Source organism: Ovis canadensis, chromosome 4, assembly GCF_042477335.2.
Source record: "Ovis canadensis isolate MfBH-ARS-UI-01 breed Bighorn chromosome 4, ARS-UI_OviCan_v2, whole genome shotgun sequence".
NCBI classification, from domain to species: Eukaryota; Metazoa; Chordata; class Mammalia; order Artiodactyla; family Bovidae; genus Ovis; species Ovis canadensis.
Window position 1 is genome coordinate 64,813,936 of NC_091248.1, and position 25,994 is coordinate 64,839,929.

Genomic DNA, 25,994 nt, shown 5'->3' on the forward strand with positions numbered 1-25,994 from the left:
GACATTCAACTATTGCCTCAGGTGGTTCTTATGATAAGACAAATATAGACAATGGTGCATCAGCTGATCTACCCACTTTGCTGATAGGGAAAAAGTATATACATGCAGGTCAACCACTAAAATTATATTTTTCCCTAAATCATAACCTGCTTAAATTCAATCATTTTTCTCTCAGAGTTAGCAGCTGGTTAGTAACCTGAAGGACTAAAAAGTTAATTACAGTCAAGGGTGAGAAGGTGATTTTGCTGAACAGCCTTTTTGAGCCAGGATTATATTTCAGTGGGCTTCCCTGGTGGCTCAGACAGTAAAGAATCTGCCTTCAATGCGGGAGACCCAGGTTCAGTCCCTGGGTTGGGAAGATCCCCTGGAGAAGGGAACAGCTACCCACTCCAATGTTCTGGCCTGGAGAATTCCATGGACAGAGGAGCCTGGCAGGCTACAGTCCATGGGGCCACAAAGAGTCAGATACGACTGAGTGACTTTCACTTTCACTTTATATTTCAGCATTAATCTGTGTGTTTTCCAAATAATTTCCTCCCCACCCCATTTTCTCTCTGGTACACTAAGGATCTCTGTTCTTCCTTGCCACCTTCCTTCTTTCTTTCCTTCTATCAAACACCAAAGCAGAAATGAAGACTGAAAGAAGCTGTCTTAGTCCACATGGACTGCTAAAACAAAAAACCATAGACTAGATGACTTATAAATGACAGAAATTTCTGTCTCTCAGTTCTGGACACTGGATGTCCAAGATCAAGGCACCAGCAGATTTGATATACGGTGACAGCCCCTTCCTCATAGATAGTCATCTTCTTACTATAACCTCACATAGCAGAAGGTACCAGGGAGGCTGATGGGATGTCATTTATAAGGACACTAATCACACTCAATGAGGGCTCCACTCTCATGATGAAAGCATCTCCCAAAGGTCTTACCTCCTAATACCATCATATTGGTCATTAGGTTTCAACATGAATTTTGGGGAGGACACAGGTATTTGGTCTACAGTAATGTCAGTAAGGTTGGAAGATGTGCTTGCAAAGATCAGATCAACATAAAAGGAAGTGAGGAAGGCAGAAACCAAAAGCAGATGGGGGAAAGGAGTGGTGGACTGAGGGACAGAAACATATATCCTCTTTGTCAAAATCAATTCATGTCTTCCCTCCATTTAATAACCCACTTTATGCATCAATTTCAACCTGATTGCCTCATATCAGTAACATATGTGTATACAGTTGACCTTTGAATAACATGGGCTTGAACTGTGCAGGTCCACTTATATATGGATTTTTTCCAATAAATACACACTACAATACTACATAATCCACTGTTTGTTGAATCCACAGATACGGAACCTCAGATATGGAGAGCAGACTGAATTTATACATGAATTTTTTACTGCACTGGGGTCAGTGCCACTGATCCCTACATTATTCAAGGGTTAACTGTAAATGCCATATGTGTATCTAGGCAAAATACTAGATAGCCCTAAAGGAGACACAGTATCTACCATCACTGTACCTGTCTAGCTACTTGGCAGAGGACCTGGTACATAAAAGATAATTTGAAAAACTTTAAAGGGCTATTCAAATTAATTCACAGGACAAAATGTGAAATACCAATGTTAATGATTATCTGTACTTATCTGACTTCCAATTTCCATAATCCCCCTCTCTATACCTGGCCCCAATATTATAGTTCAAGAAGAAATCTTAACCTTAGTCATAATTCCTTATCTCTTTTTGCTAATAGACTGCTTTGGCAGTAAGTTAGTTTCTTAGTTTCATTGATCTTAGTTACTTTCTGACCTTTGTTCTGATTCTCATAACTGAACTTCTGTCTTATTCTTTGATCTTTATAACATTTCTAGGTAATCTGACCACTACTATTCTAGTACCTCTACAACTGGGTTTAGTCAATGTTATTGACTGAATTGTGTTCCTTGCAGAAATACACTGAAGCCATAACCCCCCATACCTCAAATGTATCACTTCCAAATGTGATTTTATTTGGGAACAGAGTTGTTGCAGAGGTAATTAGATGAGTAGGATAGGCACTTAATCTGACTAGTGCCCTTATAACAAAAGGAAGACAACGAAGGACAGACACACACAGAGAACACCATGCGATGACAGAGGCCAAGGACGGAGTGATGCAGCTACAAGCCAAGAACTGGCAGGGATTGTGGCCACCATCAGAATCTATACAAAGGCAAAGAAAAACATCCACTAAAGCTTTCAGAGACAACATGGTCCTGCTGACACTCCTAACCTCAAGAAGTGAGAGACCATACGTTTCTGTTGTTTAAGTCACTTAGTTTGTGGTACATAGTTAAAGAAGCCCTAAAACTCCCTAAAACTAATGCAGTCTTGTTGTCACTTTCTTTCCAGAAATGTTATAGACAAATTGTTACAGACAATTTCTTAGTATTAGTAATGACTATGCTTACTTCCCATTACACACACTCAGAACACCCATTAACAAATGGAATTTGGGTTAAAAGCTCACATTTGTATATATACTAGACATATACTTGTTAAAATATTCTTTCTACAATTTCCACATGATTCTGTCCTCCAATTATCTGACAAATTCCACAGCAGAAAAATCAAATTCTAAGTTCTATAAAATATTACAACAGTAACTAACCATGTATCAACATATTTTTCTTTTACTTTGCTAATCAGACTAAATGCTCCAACCAAAATATACACTGACTGAATGGATACAGAAACAAGAGCTGCATATCTGCTGTCTAAAGAGTCATTTCAGATCTAGAGATATATACAGACTGAAAGTGATGAGATGGCAAAAGGTATTCCATGCAAATGGAAATCAAAAGGAAGCTGGAGTTGCAATACTTATATCAGACAAAATAAACTTTAAAATAAAGACTGCCAAAGAGACAAAGAAGGACACTACATAATGATCAAAGGATCAATCCAAGAGGAAGATATAAAATTGTAAATATATATTCACCCAACATAGGAGCACTCCAACATACAAGGCAAATGTTCAGTTCAGTTCAGTTCAGTTCAATCGCTCAGTTGTGTCCAGCTCTTTGTGAACCCATGAACCACAGCACACCAGGCCTCCCTGTCCATCACCAACTCCCAGAGTTTACTCAATCTCATGTCCATTGAGTCGGTGATGCCATTCAACCATCTCATCCTCTGTCGTCCCCTTCTCCTCCTGTCCTCAATCTTTCTCAGCATCAGGGTCTTTTCCAATGAGTCAGTTCTTCACATCAGGTGGCCAAAGTATTGGAGTTTCAGCTTCAACATCAGTCCTTCCAAGGAACACCCAGGACTGATCTCCTTTAGGATGGACTGGTTGGATCTCCTTGCAGTCCAAGGGACTCTCAAGAGTCTTCTCCAACACCACAGTTCAAAAGCATCATTCTTTGGCACTCAGCTTTCTTCACAGTCCAACTCTCACATCCATATATGACTACTGGAAAAACCATAGCCTTGGCTAGACGGACCTTTGTTGACAAAGTAATGTCTCTGCTTTTTAATGTCTAGGTTGGTCATAACTTTCCTTCCAAGGAGTAAGTGTCTTTTAATTTCATGGCTGCAGTCACCATCTGCAGTGATTCTGGAGCCCTCAAAAATAAAGTCAGCCACTGTTTCCACTGTTTCCCCATCTATCTGCCATGAAGTGATGGGACTGGATGCCATGATTTTTTCTGAATGTTGAGCTTTAATCTAACTTTTTCACTCTCCTCTTTCACTTTCATCAAGAGGCTCTTTAGTTCTTCTTTGCTTTCTGCCATAAGGGTGGTGTTGTCTGCAACAAGCATAAAACAAGAAACTGACAATAAAACAACAATAGTAGGGGAGTTTAACACTCCACTTACATTAACAGACAGATCATTCAGACAGCAACTCAAAAAGGAAACACAGGCCTTAAATGACACATTAGACCAGAAGAACTTAATTGATATTTATAGAGGATTCCATCTGAAAGCAGAATACACATTCTTTTCAAATGTACATGAAACACTCTCCAGGACAGATCACATGCTGAGCCATAAAGCAGGCATTGATAAATTTCAGAAAACTGAAATCATATCAAGCATATTTTCTGACCACAAAGCTATGAAACTAGAAATCAACTACAAGGAAAAAAAAGCAAAAACAAAAACAAAAACGTGGAGATTAAACAATTTGCTACAAAATGACCAATCACTGAAGAAATCAGAGGAAATAAAAAAATACCTACAGATAAATGAAAATGAAAACACAACAATCCAAAACCTATGTAAATCACCAAAACAGTTCTAAGAGGGAAGATTACAGCAAATCAAGCTTACTTCAGGAAACAAGAAAAATCTCAAATAAGCAACCTAAAGCAACCAGAGAGGGGACAAACAAAACATAGTTAGTAGAAGGAAAGAAATCATAAAATTCAGAGCTGAAATAAATGAAATAGACTAAAAACAATAGAAAAGTTTATGAAATTAAAAGCTGGTTCTTTGGAAAGATGAACAAAATTGATAAACCTTTAACCAGATTCCTTAAGGAAAAAAAAAGAGAAAGGGCCCAAATCAACAAAATCAGAAATGAAAAAGAAGTTACAACCAACCTCACAGAAATACAAAGGGTCATAAGAGACTACCACAAGCAAATATAGGCCAATAAAATGGACAACCTAGAAGAACAGTCAAATTATAAGAAAGGTACAATCTCTCAAGACTGAACCAGGAAGGCAGAAAATATGAACAGACTAATTAGTAGTACTGAAATTGAATGAGCAATTTAAAAACTCCTAATAAGCAAAAGTCCAGGACCAGATGGCTTCTCAGGTGAAGGGACACTTTTGAACTCATTCTACAAGGCCACCATCACTGAGATACCAAAACCAGACAAAAATATCACAAAGAAAGAAAATTACAGGCCAATAGCACTGATGAACATAGATGCAAAACTCCTTAACAAAACATTAGCAAACTGACTCAAAGAATACAGTAAAATGATCATGCATCATGATCAAGTGGGATTTATTCCAGGGATGCAAGGATTTTTCAATATCTGTAAATCAATCACTGTGATATACCACATTAACAAATTATAAAATAAAAAAACATATGATTATCTCAATAGATGAAGAAAAAATTTTACATAATATTTAACATCCATTCATGATTAAAACTCTTGAGAAAGTGAGCATAGGGGGAACATTATAAAAGCCATATATGACAAATCTAGCTAACAAAGCAAGCCAAGATCATACTCAAAGGGAAAGCACTATGTCTAAGATCAGGAACAAGATAAGCATGCCACTCTCACCATTTTTATTAAACACAGCTTTAGAATCTTAGCCACAGCAATTAGAGAAAAAAAAATCATTAAAAAAAAAGGTAAACCTGTCACTGTTTACAGATGACATGATGCTATATAGAAAATCCTAAAGATGCTACCAGAAAACTACTAGAGCTTATCAATGAACTTGGTAAAGTTGCTAGATACAAAATTAATATACAGAAATCTGTTGCATTTCTATACACTAATAAAAAATACTGGAAAAATAAATTCAGGAAATAAGAGATTATCATATTGAGTTAAATAAGTCAGATAGAAAAAGACAAACATCCTATGCTATCACTTATATGTGGAATCTAAAAAAAATGATACAAATGAACTTCTTTACAAAACAGAAATAGACTCACAGAAATAGAAAACAAATTCACAGTTACCAAAGGGGATTATAGGGGCAGAGGAGAGACATGTTAGGAGTTTGAGATTAGCATATATATATACTACTTTGTTTGAAATAGGTAAACAACAAGTACCTACTATATAGCATGGGGAACTATACTCAATATCTTATAATAATCTATAATGGAAAATAATCTGTAAAAGAATAAATAAATAAAACTTACTCACTTTGCTGTACACTTAAAACTAACACAACATAAATTGTATTTTGACAGAAAAGATGCTAGATAGTAACATAAAAATATACAAAAATATAAAACTCTCTGGAAAAGGTAAATATAGAGACAATTATAAAATACTCAAGTATTTATAATGTTAGCACATGAATCACTGTTAGTCCTGGAATAGAATTTAAGTAGCAAAAGAATTTTAAATAGCTATAAATCTATGTGACTAGATACACAATATAAAACATATAATTTGTGACATCAATAAAATAAAGTTGGGGGGTAGATAAGGGTAAAGAAGTAGCATTTTAACATGCAGTTGAAGTTGTTATCAGTCTAAAACAGATTGCTATAACTTTAAAATATCTTACGCAGTTTCAGTGGTAACCACAAATAAGACATATAGAAGATGTATAAAAGGAAATGAGAAAGGAGTCAAAGTTGAGTTCAGTCACTCAGTCGTGTCTGACTCTTTGCGACCCCATGAACCACAGCATGCCAGGCCTCCCTGTCCATCACCAACTCCCGGAGTTTACCCAATCTCATGTCCATTGAGTCGGTGATGCCATTGAACCATCTCATCTTCTGTCATCCCTTTCTCCTCCTGCCCTCAGTCTTTCCTAGCATCAGGGTCTTTTCCAATGAGTCAGTTCTTCGCATGAGGTGGCCAAAGTATTGGGGTTTCAGCTTCAACACCATTCCTTCCAATGAACACCCAAGACTGATCTACTTTAGGATGGATTGGGTGGATCTCCTTGCAGTCCAAGGGACTCTCAAGAGTCTTCTCCAACACCACAGTTCAAAAGCACCAATTCTTCAGCACTCAGCTTTCTTCACAGTCCAACTCTCACATCCATGTATGACTACTGGAAAAACCATAGCATTGATCAGACAGACCTTTGTTCACAAAGTAATGTCTCTGCTTTTTAATATGCTATCTAGGTTGGTCATAACTTTCCCTCTAAGGAGTAAGCGTCTTTTAATTTCATGGCTGCAATCATCATCTGCTGTGATTTTGGAGCCCCAAAAAATAAAGTCAGCCACCGTTTCCACTGTTTTCCCATCTATTTGCCATGAAGTGACGGGACTGGATGCCATGATCTTCGTTTTCTGAATGTTGAGCTTTAAGCCAACTTTTTCACTCTCCTCTTTCACTTTCATTAAGAGGCTCTTTAGTTCTTCATTTTCTGCCATAAGCATCAAAGTATATTACTATAAAAAAAATCAATGAAACACAAGGAAGGTAGCAAGAGAGAAAAAGAGACAGAATAGCTGCAAGACATATGGAAAACTATTAATAAATGGCAATGGTAGGTCCTCCCCATCAATAATTACTTTAAAATATAAATAGATTAAAGTTCCCAAAGATTTGTTAAATAGATTAGAGAAAAACCCAAAGAGATCCATCCACATGCTACCTGTAAGAGACTAAATTAAGAGCATATGTATGCTGAAAGTGAAAGAATGAAAAAAGACACACCATGCAAGTAGTAACTGAAATACAGCAGGTGTGGCCATAATTATAATAGACAAAACAGACTTTAAGTCAAAATCTGTCACAAGAGACAAAGAAGGATATTTTATAATGATAAAAGTGTCAATTAACCACAGAGATATAACAATTATAAATATATAGGCACCTAACATCAGAAATCCCAAATATATGAAGTAAATATTGACAGAATTACAGAACTGAAGACCAAAATATACAGCAACCCAACAAAAGTAAGACATTTCAATACTCCAGTTTTAATAATGGATAGAACAACTAGACAGAAGCTCAGTAAGGAAATAGACGAGTTGAACACAACGAACCAATTAGACCTAACAGACATAGAGAACATTCCACCCAACAGCAGCAGAATACACATTCTTCTTAACTGTACATGGAACATTTTTCAAGATAGACCACATGATAGACCACAAAATTAAGTTTCAACAAATTTAAGAAGATTGAAATCATACCAAGTATCTTTTCTGGCCATAGTGGGATGAAACTGGAAATCAATAGCAAAAGGAAAACTGGAATATTCACAAATATGTAGAATTTAAACACCACATTCTTAAAGAATAAATGAGTCAAAGAAGAAACAAACAATATTTTGAGGAAAATAAAGATTAAAAAAACCAACATATGAAAACTTATGTGATACAGTGAAAGCAGTACTAAGAGGAAGTTTATGGCAGTAAACACTTAAAAAACAAGAAAGTGTTCACATTAATAACCTAGCTTTACATCTCACTCATCTCACAGCTAATAAAGTAATGCTCAAAATTCTCCAAGCCAGGCTTCAGCAATACGTGAACTGTGAACTTCCTGATGTTCAAGCTGGTTTTAGAAAAGGCAGAGGAACCAGAGATCAAATTGCCAACATCCGCTGGATCATGGAAAAAGCAAGAGAGTTCCAGAAAAACATCTATTTCTGCTTTCTTGACTATGCCAAAGCCTTTGACTGTGTGGATCACAATAAACTGTGGAAAATTCTGAGAGAGATGGGAATACCAGACCACCTGACCTGCTTCTTGATAAATCTGTATGCAGGTCAGGAAGCAACAGTTAGAACTGGACACTGAAACAACAGCCTGGTTCCAAATAGGAAAGGGAGTACGTCAAGGCTGTCACCCTGCTTATTTAACTTCTATGCAGAGTACATCATGAGAAACTCTGGGCTGGAAGAAACACAAGGTGGAATCAAGATTGCCAGGAGAAATATCAATAACCTCAGATATGCAGATGACACCACCCTTATGGCAGAAAGTGAAGAGGAACTAAAAAGCCTCTGGATGAAAGTGAAAGAGGAGAGAGAAAAAGTTGGCTTAAAGCTCAACATTCAGAAAATGAAGATCATGGCATCCGGTCCCATCACTTCATGGGAAATAGATGGGAAAACAGTGGAAACAGTGTCAGACTTTATTTTTGGGGGGCTCCAAAATCACTGCAGATAGTAACTGCAGCCATGAAATTAAAAGACACTTACTCCTTGGAAGGAAAGTTATGACCAACCTAGACAGCATATTCAAAAGCAGAGACATTACTTTGCCGACTAAGGTCTGTCTAGTCAAGGCTATGGTTTTTCCTGTGGTCATGTATAGATGTGAGAGTTGGACTGTGAAGAAGGCTGAGTGAGTGCCGAAGAATTGATGCTTTTGAACTGTGGTGTTGGAGAAGACTCTTGAGAGTCCCTTGGACTGCAAGGAGATCCAACCAGTCCATTCTGAAGGAGATCAGCCCTGGGATTTCTTTGGAAGGAATGATGCTAAAGCTGAAGCTCCAGTACTTTGGCCACCTCATGAGAAGAGTTGACTCGTTGGAAAAGACTCTGATGCTGGGAGGGATTGGGGGCAGGAGGAGAAGGGGACGACAGAGGATGAGATGGCTGGATGGCAAAACTGACTCGATGGACGTGAGTCTGAGTGAACTCCGGGAGTTGGTGATGGACAGGGAGGCCTGGCGTGCTGAGATTCATGGGGTGGCAAAGAGTCGGACACAACTGAGCGACTGAACTGAACTGAATTATAACAGTGTGGTACTGCATAAAGATAGACATATAGATTAACTGAACAGAACAGAAATAAACACTCACACATATGGTTATATGATCTTGGACAAAGGTATTAAGCTCACAAAATGGGAAAAGGAGAGTATCTTCAACAAATGGAGATGGCAAAACTGGGTATTGACGTGCAAAAGAATGAAGTTGGATCTTTATCTGACAGCATATACAAAAAAAATAACACAAAATGGTAACAGTTAAAGGCCTACACATAAGATCTAAGAAAACAGGCAAAGAGCTTCGTGAAAATGGATTTGGCATTGATTTCTTAGATATTACATCAAACACACAGACAGAAAAAGGAAAAAGAGACAAACTTGAAAACCTCTGCACATCAAAGAAGATAATCAACAAGTGAAAAAGCAACCTACAGAATAGGAGAAAATATCTGCAAAATCATATATATGATAAAGGGTTAATGTCCAAAATAGTGAACTAAACTCAGCAACAATAAAAAACCAATTTTAAAATGTGCAAAGGACTTGAGTAGAAAATATACAAACAGCCATGAAGCATATGAAAAGATGGTTTATCATTACTAATCATTAGAAAAGTGTAATGAGATATCACACACACACATAGACACACACACAAATAGACACAGATAGACTTAGAAAATGGCAAGTTGGTGAGGATGTGAAGAAACTTGAGATTTGTACACTGTTGGTGAGAATGCAAAATGATGTATCACTATGGAAAACTATATAGAGGTTTCTCAAAACCATAAAAATAGAATTATTATATGATCCAGCAATCCCACTTTTGGGTATTCAACCAAAACAATTGAAAGCAGGATGGAAGATATTTTGCATAATCATATTTATTTTAGTATTATGCCTAATACCCAAGAGGTGGAAGCAACCTAAATGTCCATGGAAAAATGAATAGATAAAAGAAAATGTGGTAAATATGTACAATGGAATATTATTCATCCTTAAAAGAGAAGGAAATCCTGTCATATGCTTTAACATAGAAGAAACTTAAGGACATCATGTTAAGTGAAACTGGAAATAAGTTATTCGCAAAAAGACAAATAGTATATGAGTCCACTTACATGAGGTATCTAAAGTAGTAAAATGCATAGAAACAAATTAGAATAGTAGATGCCATGATTTGGAGCAAGGGGGAGATAGGGAGCTATTGTTCCATGGATACAGAGTTACAGTTCTGCATGATAAAAAAGCTCTAGAGAGCTGTACAACAGTGTGAATATAGTTAACACTACTGAATATAATTAACATTCATAGTAATGTGCATATAGTTACAACTACAATTAAAAATGGTTAAGAAAGTAAATTTTATCTTACGTGTTTTTAAAAAAGTTAAAATCATACAAAACTTCCAGGCCCAGAGATCACAGCACCATCTTACAAAATTACAATTAATGTAATATAATGTAAGTTACATTTCCTACCTGCCTCCCATCCCATCTCTCTTTCTTCTCCATTTTCTACCCCTTTCCTACCTGTCTCCCATCCCATCTCTCCTTCTTCCCCATTCCCGACCCCTTTAGCTCCAACTTCAGCAGGGTCAAAATCACTATTATAAATTTTAAACAAACTAATTTTCTAAACAGAAAAAATAACTCACTAACTCTATCAGTTCCTGGTAATAGTGAATGAGTTCACCAAGACTAAACACAGCGTTATAGTTCTGCGTGTATTCTTTTATTTAAAAAAAATTTTATGGATAGCATAGTTTTATAGAGAAATCTTAAATCAAGCACATAGTGCTTCCAAAAGTTAAGGATTACTAACAGTGCTTTTTACTTGAATTCCTTTTTTAACATAGAAAGAACATCAGACTACAGAGGCTTACAAAAAGACTAACAAAACCCCCAAAAGTCAAAAAAGAGATGTGGAAAACTTTCTTTGAAAATAACTAATGATAATGACAAACATTGTTTTCCTGGATATTCTGCCATTATTTTGGCCCTTCCTCACATGTTACCACTAGAATCTTATAGGAGCTGCCTCCTGCCAACATAAGCATTGTGTGAAACTTTAAAAACATAGCTGGGAAGAATAGACCAATGACCTCTGTGTGACTTCTTAGCAACTTTGCAATATGGAGGCCTAATTTGATATGTGGATTTGGTGGTTTGACCAGCCTTGGCTAACATCAGGTCCACATGCAAGGGAGGGTGCAGTGGTTCCCTACTCCAGAGCACCAACTCAGTCTCATGCTCTGTGAGTCACAGTGGCAGAAGAAAACCTCCTTCCTGGCTGTCTTGACTCACTCTGGAGCAGAAGAGGATGCTCATTGGGATTGTGGTCCTGTATTACGTGAGAGACCATGGTGAGCTAAACAGATTCACCAAAATGCAACCAAATCCCTCAAATTAGGAGAGAACAGGATGAGAATGACCAAATTCACTGATGTTTTGGGTTGGCAAACTTCTACGAAGTTCTAACATTACCTCTGGTCCCATAAGTCAAGTTTTACTTAGTCTTTTAGACTTCTAATACTTAAACTGCTACAACTGAAGTTGTATCTTCAATAAATTCTATAGGAATTTATATTCTATTTAAGAGTAAATTAGTATTTAAAGTCTATCTTGGATCAGACCCAAATATCCCAACTTGTCTCATAACTTATGTCTTTTTAGATGGTATAGATACTGCTGTTCCTAATAGGTATCCACTATTTCATTCTTCTCCAGGATTGGTGTGTTTTTCTTTTTTTTAAGTCAGAATCACCTATCCTAGGTTTTTCACTTATTTATATATTTAGTAGTAATATTTAGTGGGAACTAAACTGCAATGTACATCAGTGATTTTGAAACCAAGCAGAATCTTGCTGAGCTTTCTAGAGGACAGATCCCTACCTGTCCCCCACCTTCTGTCCCTAGAAAAGCTTTAGCCCCATCAAGTTCTAAAGGGCAAATTTAATCAGAGAGGTGACAAAATGCTGAAACAAACGAACAAACAAAGATAGTCAAGCAAGACAAAATAATTATAATTTACCCATAAAACAAGATCAAAGACCTTTCGTTCCTCCTCAAAGGCCATAGATAACCAGTTTTGTTAGGTTCAGTCACTCAGTTCAGTCCAATTCAGTTGCTCAGTCGTGTCCGACTCTTTGAGAACCCATGAACCACAGCACGCCAGGCCTCCCTGTCCATCACCAACTCTCAGAGTTCACTCAGACTCACGTCCATCGAGTCAGTTTTGCCATCCAGCCATCTCATCCTCTGTCGTCCCCTTCTCCTCCTGCCCCCAATCCCTCCCAGCATCAGAGTCTTTTCCAATGAATCAACTCTTCTCATGAGGTGGCCAAAGTACTAGAGTTTCAGCTTTAGCATCATTCCTTCCAAAGAAATCCCAGGGCTGATCTCCTTCAGAATGGACTGGTTGGATCTCCTTGCAGTCCAAGGGACTCTCAAGAGTCTTCTCCAACACCACGGTTCAAAAGCATCAATTCTTTGGCGCTCAGCCTTCTTCACAGTCCAACTATCACATCCATACATGACCACTGGAAAAACCATAGCCTTGACTAGACGGACCTTTGTTGGCAAAGTAATGTCTCTGCTTTTGAATATGCTATCTAGGTTGATCATAGCTTTCCTTCCAAGGAGTAAGTGTCTTTTAATTTCATGGCTGCAGTCACCATCTGCAGTGATTTTGGAGCCCAAAAAAATAAAGTCTGACACTTTCCACTGTTTCCCATCTATTTCCCATGAAGTGATGGGACCGGATGCCATGATGTTCGTTTTCTGAATGTTGAGCTTTAAGCCAACTTTTTCACTCTCCTCTTTCACTTTCATCCAGAGGCTTTTGAGTTCCTCTTCACTTACTGCCATAAGGGTGGTGTCATCTGCATATCTGAGGTTATTGATATTTCTCCTGGCAATCTTGATTTCAGTTTGCGTTTCTTCCAGTTCAGCGTTTCTCATGATGTACTCTGCATAGAAGTTAAATAAGCAGGGTGACAATATACAGCCTTGACGTACTCCCTTTCCTATTTGGAACCAGGCTGTTGTTTCAATGTCCAGTTCTAACTGTTGCTTCCTGACCTGCATACAAATTTATCAAGAGGCAGGTCAGGTGGTCTGGTATTCCCATCTCTCTCAGAATTTTCCACAGTTTATTGTGATCCACACAGTCAAAGGCTTTGGCATAGTCAATAGAGCAGAAAGTCGTGTCCAACTCTTTGCAACCCCATGAACTGCAGCACACCAGGCCTCCCTGTCCATCACCAACTCCCAGAGTCCACCCAAACCCATGTCCATCAAGTCGGTGATGCCATCCAACCATCTCATCCTCTGTTGTCCCCTTTTCCTCCTGCCCTCAATCTTTCCCAACATCAGGGTCTTTTCCAATGAGTCAGCTCTTCACATCAGGTGGCAAAAGTATTGGAGTTTCAGCTTCAACACCATTCCTTCCAATGAACCCCTAGGACTGATCTCCTTTAGGATTGACTGGATGGATCTCCTTGCAGTCCAAGGGACTCTCAAGAATCTTCTCCAACACCACAGTTCAAAAGCATCAGTTCTTTGGTGCTCAGCTTTCTTTATAGTCCAACTCTCACATTCATACATGACCGCTGGAAAAACCATAGCCTTGACTAAATAGACCTTTGTTGGCAAAGTAATGTCTCTGCTTTTCAATATGCTGTCTAGGTTGATAATAGATAGATAATATCCTGAGCCATATCCTTGAGTTGTTTTACAGATAATAAAATCTGCACCAGCCAGGAGAAGTTAACTGTGTGCTGACCAGCAACATGTCAAAACTAGACCAGCTGGAATCAGAGGTAGAGGATTTCAGTGCCCAGAAGTGTATTTTGTTATCTTATCATCAACCAATCAGAGAATTGTGCTCAAGTTGATCACACACTGCAACCCTTTCCCTCAGGCTATCTTTAAAAACCCTTCTCTGAAAGTCACTGGGGAGTTCCAATTTTTTAGCACAAGCTGCACATTTTCCTTGCAATAAATATTGCATTTTCCTTCACCACAACCTAGTGTCAAAGCATCAGCTTTGCTGTGCATTAGACAAAGAGATTCAAGTTTGGTTTGGTAACAATATGTCTAATTATTAAATTACTGACAGGACTGTCCCTTTTAGACAAACTTCTAAGATTATTTTAGTTGCAAACTAGTGATAAAGGGAATATTAATATAAGAAAAATGTTAGGAAAAATGTGTTAACCTCTTCTTTCATCATATGACCAATCACAGGTCCTCTCAGAATCTAAAATGATTTATCAATTAAGATAATTCAGGGGCCTATAGTTTGATGTATTCACCATTCAATCTACCTTCAATAACCTCGGCTACCCCCGAGGTTATTAAAACATTATTACCATTTATTTTCCTATAATTCTTGTCCTTCATCTTCCACTTACTTTCTTACTGCTTTATATCACTTACATCCTTAAAATTCCAAAGTACAATTTATCTTTTTAAGTAAATATTCTCGTATTTTTAAGATGGTTGCAGTATCTTGGAGGGGGCTGGTCATGGGCAAGTCAAAACACCCAAAATACTTCTACCATTATAAAGTTGCCTTGTCTTGATTCAGCACGTGCTTGGTTGTTTGAAACTTTATCTGTTTTCCTGACTTCCAGCAAACTTTATTCTGACTGTTTCTGCTTCATTTTTCAATTTTTCTGTAGGGGAATAGACTACTGAAGGTGCCTAGTCTGCTGTTTTCACCACTGACATTCCAAAACATTTTTCTTGTGCTGGACAGCACTATACTAGGCTAAGGGACACTAAAATATTAATGACACTAATCAACATGCTCAATTCTTTTTGAGCTATAATTGATTATATGGTATCAGACCAACTTCTCACCATGAACAACTTGAGGTATGAAAAGGAAACAGTTGCATTTGAGAGTATGGAAAGCAGTTAGGAAACCTAGCTTAAGTATCTCATCTTAGATAGCCTGGTAGTAAAATTTTGTCATCAGGAGATACGTTCTAAAACTTAATAAAGAAAGAAATGATTTCAAATTTAATCTCAGAAAAGCAAAAAGTAATCAAAAGCAAGGGCTTCCCAGGTGGTGCTAATGGTAAAAAACCTGCCTGCCAATGCAGAGGACCTAAGAGATATGGGTTCAATCCCTGGGTCAGGAAGATCCTCTGGAGGAGGGCATGGCAATCCACATTAGTATTCTTGCCTAGAGAATCCAATAGACAGAAGAGCCAAGAGAGCAACAGTCCATAGGGTCACAAAGAGTCAGACACAATTGAAGTGACTTAGCACACACACACAATGAAAGCAAAATAAGATACTATAGATCTAAACTAATATTGTCCATTTAAAATAAATAATATTTTGTGGGTTTTAAAATGATTAAATACAATTAAACTAAGCAACAACTGTATAAAAATCAGAAATTGAGTAAATGAAATTAAAGTGTTCAAAGTCCTTGCATTGTCCAGAAGCTAAATAAAAGTATTAATTTGCAGAAGATTCTAATAAGTCAAAGATTCATTTTGTAATGAAAAAGTCAAAGAATAAGAAAAAAAAAACCAATTACCTGACAAAGAATCATATCTAGAATATAGCAAACTAACCAAAAATCAGCAAGAAAAACACAGATAATCTAATTTTAAAAAGGGCAAAATACTTGAACAGGAATTTCACAATATTCAAATGATATACAAACATATGAAAAGATGCTAAAATTTTTTGTCATTCACAAAATGCATATTAAATCCATAATGTGATACCCTACAGATGCATCAGACTGTATAACATTACCAAAAATCCACCATGCTGTTTTCCATAATGGCTGCACCATTTTACATTCTGACCAATAGTGTTTAAGGGTTCCAATTTTTCCATATCCTTGCTAACACTTGTTATTTTGTTAATATCCTTCTTAACTGATGTGAAGTGATATCTCATGGTGGTTTGATTTGCATTTCTCTGATAATCAGTGACATAAAGCACTTTTTCATTCATCTGTTGGTCATCTGTATATCTTCTTTAGAGAATGTCTAAATCCTTCACCCATTGTTTGTTTTCTGCTTTTTTGCTAAAGAGTTGTAGGAGTTCCTTATATTTTTTAGGAAGTTATGTCTTGTTAAATTTACAGTTTGCAAATGCTTTCTTCTATTTTTAGGTTTCCTGTTCACTCTGTTGATTTTTTTCATTTACTGTGCAGAACCTTATGGTTTGATGTAGTCCTGCTTGTCTATTTTTTGCTTTTGCTGCCTATATTTTTGGTGTCAGATCCATGAAATCATTGCCAAGACTACTCTCATGAAGCTTTTCCCATTTTCTTCTTAGGGGGTTGGGTTTTATAGTTTCAGGTCTTAGGTTTAAATCTTTAATCCATTTTGAGTTGATTTTTGTGTATGTTCTAAGATAGGGGTTTATTTTCAATCCTTTACATGTGAATATTCAGTGATCCAAACACCATTTGCTGAAGAGATGATCCTTTCCCCACTGTGTATTCTTGGTACCCTTGTTGAAGATCAGCTGCCTATTATGTGTCGGGGTTTATTTCTGGGCTCTTTATTCTGTCCCATTGGTCTGTATGTCTATCTTTATTCCATTATCACACTGCCTTAACTATGGCAGCTTTGTAATATATTTGAAATCAGGAAACGTGATGTTCTCAGATTTGTTCTTCTTTCTTAAGGTCACTTTGGGTATTCTGGGGCTTTTAGTGTTCTATATGAATTTTAGAATTATTTTATATTTGTTTTCAAAATGCCAGTGGAATTTTAATGGAAATAGCAGTGAATATATAGTTTGAACATTTTAATAATATTAAGTCTTCCAATCCATGAACACAAGATGTCTTTCCATTTATTTGTGTTTTAATATTTTTCATCAGTGCACCGCAGTTTCACATCCATTGTTATACTTATCCTTAAACATTCTATTGATTTTGATGCTATTGAAAATGAGACTGTCTTACCATTTCTTTCCTTTGGTGGTTCATTATTAGCGTATGAGAATACAACTGAATTTTATATATTGATTTTGTATCCTGAAACTTTCCCGGATTTGTTTATTAGTTCCAATAGGACTGTTCCATGTCCAGTTCTAACTGTTGTTTCTTGGCCTGCACACAGATTTCTCAGGATGTAGGTAAGGTGATCTGGTATTCCCAATTCTTTAAGAGTTTTTCAGAGTTTGTTGTGCTCCACACACTAAAAGGCTTTGGCATAGTCAATAAAGCAAAAGTAGAAATTTTTCTGGAACTCTCTTGCTTTTTCAATGATCTGGCAGATGTTAGCAATTTGACCACTGGTTCCTCTGCCTTTTCTAAATCCAGCTTGAACATCTGGAATTTCACTGTTCATGTACTATAGAAGCCTGGCTTGGAGAATTTTGAGCATTACTTTGCTACCATTGTGAGATGAGTGCAATTTTGTGGTAGTTTGAGCATTCTTTGGCATTACCCTTCTTTGGGATTGGAAAACTGACCTTTTCTAGTCCTATGGCCACTGCTGAGTTTTCCAGATTTGCTGGCATAGTTAGAACTGGACATGGAACAACAGACTAGTTCCAAATCGGGAAAGGAGTACGTCAAGGCTATATATTGTCACCCTGCTTATTTAACTAATATGCAGAGTACATCATGTGAAAAGCTGGGCTGGATGAAGCATAAGCTGGAATCAAGATTGCCAGAAGAAATATCAATAACCCCAGATACGCAGATGACACCACCCTTATGGCAGAAAGTGAAGAGGAACTAAAGAGCCTCTTGATGAAAGTGAAAGAGGAGGGTGAAAAAGTTGGCTTAAAGCTCAACATTCAGATAACTAAGATCATGGCATCCAGTTCCATCTCTTCATGACAAATAGATGGGGAAACAATGGAAACAGTGACAAATTTTATTTTGGGGGGCTCAAAAACCACTGCAGATGGTGATTGCAGCCATGAAATTAAAAGACGCTTGCTCCTTGGAAGAAAAGCTATGACCAACCTAGACAGCATATTAAAAAGCAGAGATATTACTTTGTCAACAAAGGTCCATCTAGTCAAAGCTATGGTTTTTCCTGTAGTCATATATAGATGTGAGAGTTGGACTATAAAGAAAGCCGAGAGCTGAAGAATTGATGCTTTTGAACTGTGGTGTTGGAGAAGACTCTTGAGAGTCCCTTGGACTGCAAGGAGATCCAACCAGTCAATCCTAAAGAAAACCAGTCCTATTATATTCCTTGGGAGGCCTGATGCTGAAGCTGAAACTCCAATACTTTGGCCACCTGATGCAAAGAGCTGACTCATTGGAAAAGACCCTGATGCTGGGAAAGATTGAAGGCAGGAGAAGGGGACGACAGAGGATGAAATGGTTGGATGGCATCACTGATGTGATGTACATAAGTTTGAGGAGGTTCTGGGAGTTGGTGATGGACAGTAAAGCCTGGGATGCTACAGTCCATGGGGTCACAAAGAGTCGGACATGACTGAGTGACTGAACTAACTGGATAGGATTGTGAGTGTGTATAATTTTTAGAGTTGTCTATATATGAGATCGTGTCATCTACAAATAGGGCCAATTTTCTTTCCTTTTCAATATGGATACCTTAAAATTTTTTAAAGATTATTTAATATTTTTCTTTTTTTGGCCATGCTACATAACTTGTGGGATCTTAGTTCCCCAGCCAGGGACTGAACCTAGGCCCCAAGCAGTGAAGGCTTGGACTAACCACTGGACTGCCAGGGAATTCCCTGGATGGCTTTTCTTTCTTTTTCTTGACTAGCTGCTCTGTCTAGAACTGCCTATAAGTTGCACATAAATGGTAAGAGTGGGTACCCTTGCTTTGTTCCTGATCTTAGAAGGAAAGCTTTAAATTTTTCACCATTGAATATGTCAACTGTGGGCTTCTCATATCTGATCTTTATTGTGTTGAGGTGCCTTCGGTCTACACTTAATTTGCTAAGAGTTTTTATCAGGAAGGGAGGTTTAATATTGTCAAATATTTTCTCTGCATCTGTTGAGATGATCATATGATTTTCATCCTTCATTTGCTAATGTGGTGAATCACACTGATTTATTTGATTATGTTGAACCATCATGGCATTCCATAAATAAATTCCATTTGATCATGGCATAGACGTGTGTTCTCAGTCACTCAGTCATGTCTGACTCTTTGTGATCCTGTGGACTGTAGCTTCTGAGTCCAGAGGACTATCATGGCAAGGATACTGGAGTGGGCTGCCATTTCCTCCTCCAAGGGATCTTCCCGACACAGGGAACAAACCTGCATCTCCTCAGGCTCCTACATTGGCAGGTGGATCTTTACTACCGAGTCATCTGAGAAGTCCATATACTTTTGAATTCTGTTTGCTAGAATTTTTGTTATAAATTTTGGGGTATACATTCACCAGGGATATGGAGCTGCAATTTTCTTTTCTTGAAATGCCTTTTTATGGTTTTGTTATCAAGGCAATAGAGGCCTCATAAAATAGATTTGGAAATGCTGCCTCCTCTTTGAATTTTTGGAGAAGTCTGAGAAAGACTGGTGCTGATTCTTCCTTAAATGTTTAGTAGAATTCACCAGTGAAGCCATCTAGTCCTGGTTTTTCTTGTTTGAAGATTTTTGACTACTAATTCAATTTCCTAATTTGTTATTAGTCTGTTTATATTTTCTATAACTTTTACCATCTGATCCAGTAATTCTACTCCTGGATATATATTCAAAAGAAGTGAAATCAGGATCTTAAACATATATCTTCATTACCATGTTTGTGTGCATTCTCAGTTGCTTCAGTAGTGCCTGACTTTTTGCAACCCCATGGACAATAGCCTGCCAGGCTCCTCTCTCGATGGGGTTCTCCAGGCAAGAATACTGGAGTGGGTTGCCATGCCCTCCTCCAGGGGATCTTCCTGACCCAGGGATCAAACCCGTGTCTCCTGCATTGCAGGCGGATTCTTTACTCTCTGACCCATGGGGGAAGCCCATTTACCATGTTTATTGCAGCATAATTTACAACAGTCAAGATGTGGAAACAATCCACACTTCCAACAACAGATGAATAGATAAAGAAAATGTGGAATATGCAAACAATGGAATGTTATTCAGCATTTTTAAAAAAGGAAATCCTACCATTTGGGATACCGTGGATGGGCCCAGAAGTAAATATTATGTATACTTTTGTGTGTGCTAAGTTGCTTTAGCCATGTCCAACTCTTTGCGACCCCATGGACTGTAGACTGTCAGGCTCCTCTATCCTTGGGATTCTCCAGGCAAGAACACTGGAGTGGGTTGCCATGCCCTCCTCCAGGGGATCTTCCTGACCGCAGGACTGAACCACATCTTCTGTGGTTCCTGTATTGCAGGTGGATTCTTTACCACTGAGCCACCAGGAAGTCCATCTATATCTCTACATTTTTATCAAAAAATTCATTTTTCATTTAAAATGCTCTTTTATCTAAGTAACAACTGTTTGTTTTTTTTGACTGAAGCAAAAGCTAAAGTGCTACTCCATGTTTTTCTTGCCTTTCAAATTCAATTGGGTGACAAATAATTGCATCATCTAGTTCTAATTGCTTAAAAGGCATGTTATATAAATCAGCTGCACAACCGGAGACACCTTCTTACTCCGACATTGCTTCATTTGGTTCAATCATCACTTTTTCTTTATAGCATCTGTTTTTTCTAGTCAATTCTCAGAGACTTCTGGAATACAAAGTTCAGACCTAAAACCTTTCATGGGCTATTTCAGCAGTTGTGTGGTCCCAGAACTCAAACTTGGAAGGGGCAGAGAAGTTTTGGGGCTCAGGTACCTGGTCTGGAGGAGTGTGAGGTGAGGGCTAATTTGGACTGTACTTGGGGGAGGGGAGAGGGCAATCTACAGTTGTAGCAGCATTTCCTACCTGCATACATGTGTTCCTCTTATGGCACTGACCATCTGAAAGGTAGACATCAAAGTCCAGCTTAGCTCGCAGCTCATACGAAGTTCAGAGGGAAGAGCTGGAGATGCAGCACTGCCATGGAAATTATTATGTCTGGAAATAAGTCAGTCATAGAATTACAAATATTGCACGATTCCACTTAAATGAAGTATTTAGTTAAACTCACAGATGCTGACAGCAGAATGGTGGTCGCCAGAAGATGGGGGAGGAGAAAACTGGGGATTTTTCACTGGTTATAAAGTTACAGTTATACATAAGATTAATAAACTCTAGAGATTAGCTGTACAACATAGGGCACATAGTTAACATAGGTTGTTCACTTAAAGAAAGTAGTTCTCTTGCTACATGTTCTTATCATTAAAAAAAAGTGCAAGGGGACACAAGAAATCTTTTAGTGGTGATAAGTATTTTTTAAAATTTTACTTTATTTAAGTATAGTTGATTTTCAATGTTGTGTTGGTTTCTGGTATACAGAAAGTGATTTAGTTATATATATAAATTGTTTAATATTCTTTTTTATTATGGTTTATTATAGCATATTGAATATAGTTCCCTGTGCTATACAGTAGGGCCTTGTTGTTTATCCATTCCATATATAATAGTCTGCATCTGCTAATCCCAGACTCCCAATCCATCCTTCCCCTCTCCCCTGTGCCTTGGCAACTACAAATCTGTTCTTTACATCTGAGTAATTTCTGTTTCATAGATAAGTTGATTTCTAGCATATTTTACATTCCACATATAAGTGGTATTATATGCTATTCTGTCTTTCTCTTTGATCTACTTCACTTAGTATGATAATCTTGAGGTCCATCTCTGTTGCTGCAAATGGCATTATTTCTTTGTTTTTTACGGCTAAGTAGTATTCCATTGTATATATGTGCCACATCTTTGTCCTTCATCTGTCAATGGACTTCTGGGTAATTTTTGTATCTTGGCTATTGTAAATAGAGCTGCTAAGAACATACGAGCATATGGACAAACCTCAAATCAGAGGTTTGTCAATGGATATGTTTATTGCCTTGTTTGTGGTGATGGTATCACAGGGTCCAAAATCATTAAAATGTATATATTAAATACTTGCAACTTTTGTATATTGTCTCAGTAAAATTAAAAAAAATAAAAAAAGAAGATGAATACAAAACTGAGAATTTTAAGCGGTGGCAAATACATGAAGAAACTGGAATTTTCATTCACTGCTGCTGCCGCTGCTATGTCGCTTCAGTCGTGTCCTACTCTGTGCGACCCCATAGATGGCAGCCCACTAGGCTTCTCTGTCCCTAGGATTCTCCAGGCAAGAATACTGGAGTGGGTTGCCATTTCCTTCTCCAATGCATGAAAGTGAAAAGTGAAAGTGAAGTCGCTCAGTTGTGCTGGACTCTTAACGACCCCATGGACTGCTGCCTATCAGGCTCCTCCGTCCATGGGATTTTCCAGGCAAGGGTACTGGAGTGGGTTGCCATTGCCTAAATCATTAAGACCAGAAATCTATTTGGCAGTATCTACTAATACTGAATATATGTACATCCTGTGGCTACTAGTACTGAATATACATACATTTTCTGGTAATATTATACTAGGTATATATCAAAATCAAATGTATAACTATGTGCATCAACAGGTACAAAAATATTCTTAGCAGCATCATTTTTACTCACTCCAAACTTTAAACAACTCATTGCTAAGCAATATTAGACTAGACAAATAAATTTTAGAATTACATGAAAATGAATAAACTACTACTATATTCTTTAATATGTATCAATCTTACAAATTTTTATTGAGTGAAAAGAGCCACACAAGAGAATATACTATGTGTGGTCATTTATAACCATTCAAAAGCAGGCAAGGCTAATTCTGCTTATAAAATTCAAAATAGTGGCAATTTTTGTGTGGGTTGTGATGACTCAGATGGGGTATAAGATTTTTTATATTTATGGTAAACATCTAAAAATCTTGATGTAGGAGGTAGTAACACAAGTTCATTCATTTTGTTACCAAGATACACACTAAGAATGTACTTTTGTACATATGCCATCTCTTAACAATTTTTCACACACATCCATTAAGAAAATTTTTGAAATTGTATTTCATTAATTTTTGGCGAAGGTGTAGTACAAGGGGTACTCATATACTTAATGTACAAATGTCAGTTGTAGCAGCTACTTAAAGGAGTAAAGGGAAGGAATCTACTACTGAGATTTAAAATGTGCTCCATCCAGCACTTCCACGTTAGTTTCTTTCCCTAGAGAACACTTAGATATACGTGTAAAAAGGCACAAACACACGTTGAAGGTCGCAACATTTCTAACTAAAAAACTAAAAAAGAAACAAACATGTCCGAGGGAAAGGGAATCATAAATCTATTGGTTCTGAGAACTACCATGTAGTCTTTTAAAACAAAGAGGTAAATTTATATATATATATATATATATATATATGGAAAGATCTCAAGGATATAATGTTGACTGAGGGAAAAAACCAACATCTACTGGTATGTAAATGCAGAAAACTAAAGACACCATATGTGAAAGTCACTTAGTCGTGTCCCACTCTGCGACACCACGGATTATACAGGCCATTAAATTCTTCAGGCCAGAATACTGGAGTGCATATCCGTCCCCTTCCCCAGGGGATCTTCCCAACCCAGTGATCGAACCCTGGTCTCCCGCATTGCAGGCGGATTCTGTACTACCTAAGCCACAAGGGAAGCCCAGAAGTCACCATATAGGGACTGGTTTTTAATTACTCCCTGAAAACGATTAGCTAATGTGTGACGTTTAAATTTATGGTTATATGTAATTTAACATGAATAATAGCACTCATAATGTCTTTGGAAGGATACGCAAAAAATCTGCAACACTCAAGTTACTGACTTCAATAGGCGAACCAAGTGCCTCAGGACCTGGAAGCAGAATTCCCTCTATGTAACTCTCTAGTCCTTCATATACTTGAACGGTCTAACTGTAGTAGTTTCATTAAAATATAACCTTTAGTCAAACAATAAAGGAGGTCAATTTAGAGCGAAAACCTATACAAATATTAAAAAAAAATGTTGACTGCTATTAAAACTGATTGGGAAGATCTCCTGGAAAAGGAAACGGTAACCCACTTCCATCATTCTTGCCTGGAAAATCCTACGACAGAGGGGCCTGGCGGGCTACAGTCCATGGGGTCGCAAGAGTCGGACACGACTTAGCAACTAAACCACCACCACTATTAAAACTGAAGTGTTATGCGCTAGGAGGGCTGAGAGAGTATCCTAAACGGGGAGGAGGTGGGGCTGGAGCCGAGAATTCAAAGATGGGGTAACTCTTGAATAGGGAAATTGAATATCCTACTTTTTCACTTCTGGAGCGCCCAAAGGCCCTGAAATCCAGTCCCATGATTATTTTCCAGAGTTGGACCCTAAATTGCCACCAAGAGAATGGGGGAAGCCAGAAGAATCTATCAGGAGAGAGAAGGGACGCATCAGAAAACCGTGCGGTACCGGACTCGCGAAAATTCAGTCAGCCGGAGTTTCGTATTCCCACTCTCGCCTCAGGGCCGGCCGGACCGCCCCTCACGCCTTCTCGCGACGCTCACTGGACAGTATATGATTGATAGAGTCACTCACCAATCGCCGCTCTGCTATAGGGGCTCTCTGGCCCTTACCGGTCTTTGGTCCCTGGGGCGAGATGCGACCTCTGTGCGTCGACGTCAGCGTGCTGACGTCATAGGCCGGGTACTCTAGGAGGTCCTGAGGCGACAGTACGCGGGCGGTGGGCTGCGCGACTTCTGCAGGACTAGATTCCTGGTCCCACCCTGCCGAGCCCCGCCCCTCCGCCGGCGGACACTGCCGCGGGCGCAGCCACAGAGCCGCGGTCTCCCGGCCAGCCTGGGGCGGCCGGCCCGGAACCACCCGATGAGGTAGGCTGGGTTTCTAGTCACCCTATTTGACAGATTGGAAAACTGAGTCATCGGGATCAGATGATTTGCCCGGGGCTCACTGGAGACCCGCAAACGGAGGCCAGAACCGAGCATCCCGGCTTGTTTGTACGGCCCTCGCCGTCCTCTGGAGAGGAGGAGGGGCTTGGCGGTCTTGTTTATAATGGGTACAGAAGTGAAGTTGCAGATTGCGGCGCCCCTTTTCATCCAAGGTTTGGGTGGGCATTCAGGGCATGGATGCTAGTAGAGAGGTCTCCATTCCTTCATCCTGCGGAGCCCTCGGTGAAATCAAGCCCTCTACTGGCCCCTTGGGCCCTCCATAGTGACCAAGAATGGTGACTAGGTTGATGCGTCGGTTACTGACCTCTTTTTTTTTTTTTCATCGAGGAAAGCTGTGTTCCAAACAAAATTTAAAAATTAAAGCACAAATCACGAATGTTCTAGCTCTGGTTTCAGTTCACTGCTTTGCTCACTCGTGGGTATCTGGTCATATTTTGAAATCTCAGTAGCATGCTTATTTTTTGGTTTAGGATTAGAGAGGGATATTTCTTTCTTTCTTTCTTTTAGTTCAAACATAAGTTAACATTGTGGAACTTTTCTTATTCTCTTAAAGTGCCAATTGATCTTCATGTCATTTTTCTTGTTTCACAGATGGAATTACTGAATTCCTCACTTGACTCAGTAATAGTCATAAGCTTAGCTAGGTAACAACAGGTCAAACCTTTCCACACTAATACTGAAATTAGTTCAGTTTATCTCAGAATTCTTTGTGGAGAAGAGTTCTGAAAGATAATTCAC

The 25,994-nt window shown here is 38.3% G+C and overlaps 1 protein-coding gene and 1 long non-coding RNA gene across 4 annotated transcripts in view; one reads left to right on the plus strand and one right to left on the minus strand.

Annotated features, from left to right (window-relative positions):
• Nucleotides 1-1,984: 1,984 nt before the first annotated feature.
• Nucleotides 1,985-24,898, minus strand: LOC138439312 (uncharacterized). The gene is made up of 3 exons (XR_011256675.1): nt 24,760-24,898; nt 21,231-21,362; nt 1,985-3,786 (listed from the first exon to the last, which is right to left on the minus strand). It is a non-coding gene; the product is annotated as an uncharacterized lncRNA (long non-coding RNA).
• Nucleotides 24,871-25,994, plus strand: part of STARD3NL (STARD3 N-terminal like) — a 75,489-nt gene continuing 74,365 nt past the window's right edge. Inside the window, exon 1 of one of the 3 annotated variants that reach the window (XM_069587933.1) lies at nt 24,871-25,178. The gene's annotated coding sequence lies outside the window, so the exon portion shown is untranslated. The remainder of the gene's footprint in view (nt 25,179-25,994) is intronic. The other 2 variants (XM_069587932.1, XM_069587934.1) reach the window with 2 other exon arrangements.